Consider the following 7,619-nt stretch of genomic DNA (forward strand, 5'->3'; position numbering starts at 1 on the left):
GTGGCAACAGTATGTGGTTAGACTCACTAACCAAGCTGGACTAGGCCAAAGGCTTCTCAGTGACACTTATGAATGAAGGGAAGACAAGAGAGTGGGAATTGGCTTGCCCATCCCAGCTGCCATTTTCGGTGCTCCCAAGTGTAGTAGATTTCTCAGTACAAGTAATTGATCTGCTGTGTAAAGTAAACATATATAACCTGTAGTGTTATATATTCACTTCTTTCATGGGTTTTTTAAAGGAATTTTGTAAAATTGTGTGTTTATTTACCCAAGTACGATTAGGGCCATCGCCCATTTCTGTGTAACTAGGAATGGTTGCTTCAGAATTGCAGTATCTAGTTACCAGCATTGAGCAGGCAGCAAAATACTGTTTCTTTAGTGAATCCCAGTAATACATTTGATGTTAAGTGGTCAGGTGACTCACCCTATATATTGGAAATACAGTAATTTTTTTTTTTTTTGCACTCTCTAGATTGAACCATATTTCTCTTGGCAGTTCCAAAACAGCAAACATTTACATGCTGATGACCACAATCATATAACTGGACAATTGTGTGGATTTTATTAGTGTTTTTGACATGTGCTATATATCAAAGGAAAATTCAGTCAAGAAAACTAATAAATTATGAGACAGGACTGCTGTCCAGTACTCCCCTCTGTGATGCAAAATGTGTAGCATTGCAAATAGACAAATATTAAAGTTACACACTTCCTAGTTTTCAGAACAAATGTTTTTTTCTCTTAGGGGGAGAGGGGTTAGGTTGGTGACACTTAGAAAGGGAGAGCAGCTCTCTTGACACTAGGATGAGAGGGAGGAGTTACTATGATCACTGCTGTTATGCCAATGTACATTATTCCTTGCAGGCATGTTTGATCATCTGTGATGGCACACCAACAAATTGGATGACTTTATTCGCATTGTGATCAGAGGCAAATCCAAACATGACAGGGTCTTTTACCATTCCAGCATGTCTCCACTTCAGCCCATGACACTGCACTAATTCTGTTCAACCAACTGGGGCACGTGCAGGTACACTCAAACACGAAATATTTTGAAAATGAATATTTCCTTTCTGGCACATTGCCAAGAATAGGAAGCTGAAAAATTGCATTTATTATAAATGCAAATATAGATGCAAATTCTGCCTCAAATGCAAATTTATTTAATATATGCTATTTTATAGCGAATTGTTATGTGTGAGCTATTTCATAAGAGATGATTTAAAATAACTATATTTTCTGCATATAAATATCTAAATAGTAACCAATTTTTGGTTACTGGCATGCACAACATGTTGTAAAGCCCAATTTTGAGAGAGAATGTACAGAAGAATGCATCTGCAAAGTAGAGTATACCTACATATGAACACAACGAATACACACATATCCAAGCTTTCGATGATATCACTAACCATCTTTGTCAGGGACTAACACTCAGTCAGCAGAATGTTACCCATATTTGATGCGGCAAGTGAGCAGAGAAATTTTGATGCAAGGACTCGGACATTAAAAACTTCACTGTGAAAGGAATAAGTATGTTCCTATGTTTGTTAGTGAAAGTTGATATTGTGCAAAATTACAATAAGTGTAACATAGCAATTTAGGAGCAATGTGTTCCGAAATATGGATTCATTTGTGACAGTGCAATCTCAGCAAGCAATTATGCGGTAGCCATTAGCAAATGTTTTGTGCAAAGCACTTTCTTTTCCTGGTAATCACAGGGTTTGTGTGTGATTATCAGGACACCAGTAGGGACTGGCGATTCGTGTGTCAATTCTGCTTTCGCAGAAACAAAGAACATGGGTCGAGGCTGGCTGACCTGTGAGAGAGAGGCAGAACTTGTTCCCCCACACTGCTCCTCACCTTTCCAGCATTTGAAGCTTCGTTTGTTTTGCTTGCATCTGCCTGCTAAGCATAGTGTCCGCACAGTAGTGACTTTGCCAAGAGTCTCCTTCTAAGGTGCAAATAGTTATTTTCAGCTCTAATACCACTCCAAGTACTTTGTTAGTTATATCTATAGTATTGTCAAGTAGACCGGAGATGCTGAGTCACGATAGGCACAGTAAAAAGATTCACACAATTAAAGCTTTCGGCCATTGTGTGTGTGTGTGTGTGTGTGTGTGTGTGTGTGTGTGTGTGTGTGTGTGTGTGTGTAAGTAACTGTTGACAAAGGCCTTAATGACCCAAAGCTTTAATTGTGTGAATCTTTTTATTGTGCCTATTGCGACTCAGCATCTCTTCTGTATGGTGAGTAGCAACTTTCCTTCTGTTATTGTTACATTCCATTCTGGATTTTCCGTTGTTTGATTTTTGTATTGTCAAGTATGGGTGATACGGCATATGTAAAGGCTCTGAAATATGCTAATCTGGCTAATAAGCTGTCCTACAAACACGTTTGCATTCCAGGCATCTGTGCAGCTGTGGTAATACACCTTGCAAAAAATGTCATGACCTATAGCCACATCCTCAGGTGTACATGTTACCTTAAGTCATTAAAAACATCAGTGTAGGTTGGGAGGAGGACCCAAGCTTTGCTGGTGTTACTGGTGAAACGCAGATAATTATTTAGAAAAAAAGGGGTGAATATTGTATACCTCATCCACCACAAAAATAGGGACAAATGGATTACCTGTCCCAATGTAGTGGCAGCTCCTGCACACTCCAACAATGCATCAGCTAATGGTGATGAAGCTACTTGTTCACTCTAGTGACCTAATAATTCGTGCAAGTGCCCAATGTGACACAGTCATGATCAGGATAGACATCCCTATACCACCATACTGTTTAAACAGCATTTCTTTGACATTTGCCATATAAAAGTAGCATGTCTAACTTCTCATTTGTATATGTGTCTGAATGCAAGCAATGTTGAAATAGAAATGATCTGTCAATACATGACACTGTTTCTGCTAGTTCTGCAGTGCAGATAAGTAAACAGTCGAAAGGTTTGATGTGATGACTAGTCTGCCATAGGCATGCCCTAAGACAGATTAAAAGCTTTGAAGGTGGAAGCTCTGGCATTTGTGTATTATTATTATTATTATTATTATTATTATTATTATTATTATTATACTTCAGAGTGGGCTTATGGTGTGGTCTTGTATGTCAGGTGCCCTCTAAATGCTGAGTCTCATGTCCATATGATGTGTAACAAAAGCAAGCTACCACCCATGAAGAGGGTTACACTGCAGTGACTGGAACTGTTGGCAGCATTAATGGGGATGAGAGTTCTATGTTACTACTGCAAGGTTACCAGCCCACAGATAAGTAGAGTAACTCTTTTGGCAGATGTCAGGGTGACGCTTGCTTGGCTACAGGGTAATCCCAATACTTGGAAAACTTTTGTATGCAACAGGGTCATCGAAATTCATAGGTACCCTGCCCAATCCCAGTGGAGACCTTGTCCATGTAGAGACAATCCTGCAGATCATCTGTAAAGAGGAGGAATGACTCAAATCTTACACATAATGGACAAATGGTGTCATGGCCCACCTTAGTTTTCACAACAGCCCTGTCGCTTGCCAAATGAATGTATCTCCTTTGCCGCAAACTAAAATCTTGCATTTGGATCCACAGGTCCTATTTGCAGAGACACGACAACCACTGATAGATATCGAAGGACTTAGTTCCTATGAGAATACAGATAATCACAGCCCATGTTCTCATTCTGGAAATAACTTGCTGTCAAGGTAAATTCACACTGAAGAAATAGCAATGTCTTCATGTAAGTGTATCAAGGCTGAGCAACTACTATGCTTTTTCCAAGAACCCAAAGCTCTGAAGGAAAACACTCCACTACCCAGTGGGTAAAAAATTGAAGAGTCGTAACACCATTGTGGATGAGGATTTGTTGCATCTAGGTCATCAGCTCCATTAACCGTAGAGGAATGCATCCACTTATCCTGGATGGAAACCATCACTTTACAAAGCTTTTAATCCTAGATACGTAGAACACTCCTGTCACACAACAAAGGAAGTTATTCATTGCTGCCTCTCATGTAAAATAGCACACAGTGTTTCCAGTCAAATAACAGAAGCTCCACTACCAGCTGACCAGGTAACATTGCACAGATCCTTCCAAATGTCCGGTATTGATTTTGCAAGGCCATTGTACATCAAAGTAAGAAGTACTGCAACAAAATGATATACTGCACTGTTTACCAGTCTGTCACTAGAGCCTTTTAGCTAGAGCTAGTACACTGCATCAGCAGATTGATTCTTGTTTGCATTACAAAGATTTATTGACAAATGTGGCAATCCTCCAACCAACTACAGTGACAATGCCCAAACGTTATGTGCAGCCAACAAAGAGATAACAGAACAGTGGACAATTATCTCTGCTGATAAGAGCCACTGATACCTCACTAGCATGGCATAACTTGGAAGTTCATAGCCCCACATGCAGCTTGGCAGGGAGGATTCTGGAAGAGAATGGTCAACTCGACCAAAATATTTCTCCGAAAAGTACTCTGGACACTCCAGTATGGATGAAGGAGGGCTACTGATTGTGCTCATGAATATTCAAGCTGCTCTAAACTAGAGTCCCATCTCTCAAATTGAAGGAGATATACTCACTCCAGCATGCTTCTCTGCGGGGAAGAGCTTTATGACACTGCCGACAGGACTAGAGTTACTGATCATAAGAGTTGATGAGACAGTTCAGACACTGTCAAAAATTAGCAGAAGATTTCTGGAAGTATTGAAGCAAGGAGTATCTCATGCTCTTGCATTATTTCCTCCAAGTTAAATGCCCAAATGGAAGATTGGTGAGTATCAGAGTCATCCTTCTGCAAGTAGTAGTCCTTCCATGACACATGGGGAAAAAGGCAAGAGTGCAGGACACATCAGAAGGCAGAGGCAGAGTCCCACATGCAGTCATCTTTGTAACTGCTGATGGAAAACACCTCACCAGAAACCCCCCTCCCGTTCTTGCTTGGCTATCACGGGGCCCCAGACTTTGCAGCATTGTTTCCCTTCTGTGCTGCATGTCTATCCTCTTGCTATTCTTTTTCCCCTCCCTTGGGCAACATGTCTGGGGTGTTATTGGGAATGTTCTGCATTGTCAGTCGCTGGTGTAAGAACAGTCTCGTCATTGTTTTCGCTCCCTTTTCCTTTTTTTTTCCCCTTCTTGTCGCCTTCCTCCACTTCAGCCATTGAGGTTCCTCTTCTTCTTCTTCTTCTTCTTCTTCTTCTTCTTCTCCTCCTCCTCCTTCTCCCTGTGCCCACGCATCCTGTGTTAAAGAGGTGACTGGGTAACGCATAATTCCCAGCCCCAGGTACAGGTCAAGCCCAGGGAGGGGTGATGACTGAGCTGCAACCTTCCCAAATTTCCAATTGGTCCCTCTCTCAGGTGTTTAGGAGGTGTGACCTGAGGTGTGAACAATCACCCAACGACAGTGCGCCCACCAGTTGGAAGGAGCACGCCATTGGAGTCACTGCTAATCATGGAGATTTTCTTGCAATGAGTCAATAATCTTCAATCAACACCTACCAAATGTAAACATAATGTGGCTAATGATGCAAAGACCCCTCCCATTGCACCACGGTTCCTCGAGGTCTCGTGTACTGAAGACAATAAGTCCTTCGCCACAGTAAATTGATTTATTATTCAGAAAGGTGTTGATCAGTTGCTGGCTCTATGAAATCATCCTCTCATTTACAGAATGGCACTTTGCTTTTGGAGACTACTTCTGATTCTCGAGCACAACTACTGCTTGTCGCCTCACTTCTCCAGTTACCCTGCTCATGTCGAGGCCCATAGAACTTCGAATTCTTCCCATGGTGTCATTAACACTAGGCTGCTCGACGGTCAATAAAAAAGGTAGATTCCTCCTTAGTGCCCACCCACACACTTTCTCTCACATTCGAGAGAGTGGTTCTTCTGTCCAAGATCAAAGCAGGCTGTGAAATTACCACAGTCCATCCATACATTCCGAACCTGATGGGCTGCTACCAGTGTCATCATTTCAACCAAACTAGAACATCTTGTAGACATCCAGCCAAATGTGTAACCTGTCATAGGGATGTGCACAAGGGCGATCCGCCTCCTTCTCCCTGCTGTATCAACTGCAATGGCGGCCATGCTCCCGCCTCTTGGGGTTGTACCATGTATCTTGATGAGCTGGCTGTCCAAGAGATCCGGGTAATGTGCACTATCCAGTGTTCTTGTTACCCAACTCTCAATGAAGGACGTGGCCAGGCAGACATGCAGCCTCCAATTCAGCTGTCTGCAGCTCGTGCTCTCATGGTCGCATTCTCGCTTCCCGAGCACAGGGTCCCGGGTTCGATTCCTGGTGGGGTCAGGGATTTTCACCTGCCTTGAGATGACTGGGTGTTCATGTTGTCCTCATCATTTCATCATCATTCATGAAAGTGGTGAGTTTGGAATGAGCAAAGGTTGGGAATTTGTATGAGCACTGATAACCGCACAGTTGAGTGCTCCGCAAACCAATCATCATCTAATGCAGCTCTTGAGGTTGTGAAATCTCACAGTGTCAAGATAGCATTGCCATCCCCCAACCGTAAAGGACAGGAGGAGTACTCTTGTGAAGACTTCCTCCATCCCTCCTGCCAAACACCACCCTAGTCTTCCTCTAACTAGAAGAAGTCGACCAAAGGCAAACGGTCTTCTCCTTTGCCAACTCAAAAATTCTCTTCGATGGTGTCACCATGTGGTACCCTAGCCTGGCTGGCCTTGGTCTGACCGGTGCGCACCACCAACCGTTTTCCGGCATTGGACTCCACAGACCAACTCCACAAGCAAGCCAATGCTTCTGTGGACTCCATGGAGCAAGATTCTCCTGCTTCTGTGCCCTGAAGTAGCAACTCTACTTCGGCTGTCACACAGCAGGTGCTGAGTACACACACCTACATCTATTACTCCTCATGACTGTCCTCCAAAGGAATGTTTGTAGCCTTCAGTCCCACAAAGAGGATTAATGGCTGGATTTTGCATCACAGCATCCACTTGTACTCTGCCGTCAGAAAACGATATTGTGCCCCCACGATGACTTTGAGCGTTCATATTTCATACCAGTTTGTTTGGACCTTCCCCATGAGGTTGACATTCCTTGTCATGGGGGCTGTCGTGCTGCTTACACAGGATGGCCTTCATAGTCAACCTATCTCCCCGACTACCCGTCTTCAAGCCGTTGCAGTTCGCCTTTTCCTTCCCCGCCCGACTTTTTCCTTCTGTACAATTTATGTCCCTCCATAATCAGTATCATCACTTCCTTTAGCTTATTGGGCAGCTACCTCCCCCATTTTTGATACTGGGTGATTTTAATGTGCATCATCCCCCTTGGGTTTCTCCCAGCGCCTGTCAGAGAGGTGCCCTCTTGGCTGACCCTCTTAACCAACTTAACTGCTTCTGCCTTAACACTGGAGCACCCACTTTCCTTCCTGACTCTTTGCACACCTATTCCCATTTGGAGGTATTCTGTAGCACTGCTCAACTTGCCCATTGTCTTGAGTGGTCCATTCTTTCTGACACCTACTTGAGTGACCATTTCCTGTGTGCTGTCTATTTGCTGACTCCTACTCCATCCACATTCATGCCCGAATGGCAGTTTACCAAGGCTGACTGGTAGCTTTACTCCTCCCTGGCAACCTTCGAAGAA

This window comes from Schistocerca gregaria, chromosome 1, assembly GCF_023897955.1.
Source record: "Schistocerca gregaria isolate iqSchGreg1 chromosome 1, iqSchGreg1.2, whole genome shotgun sequence".
Taxonomy (NCBI): domain Eukaryota; kingdom Metazoa; phylum Arthropoda; class Insecta; order Orthoptera; family Acrididae; genus Schistocerca; species Schistocerca gregaria.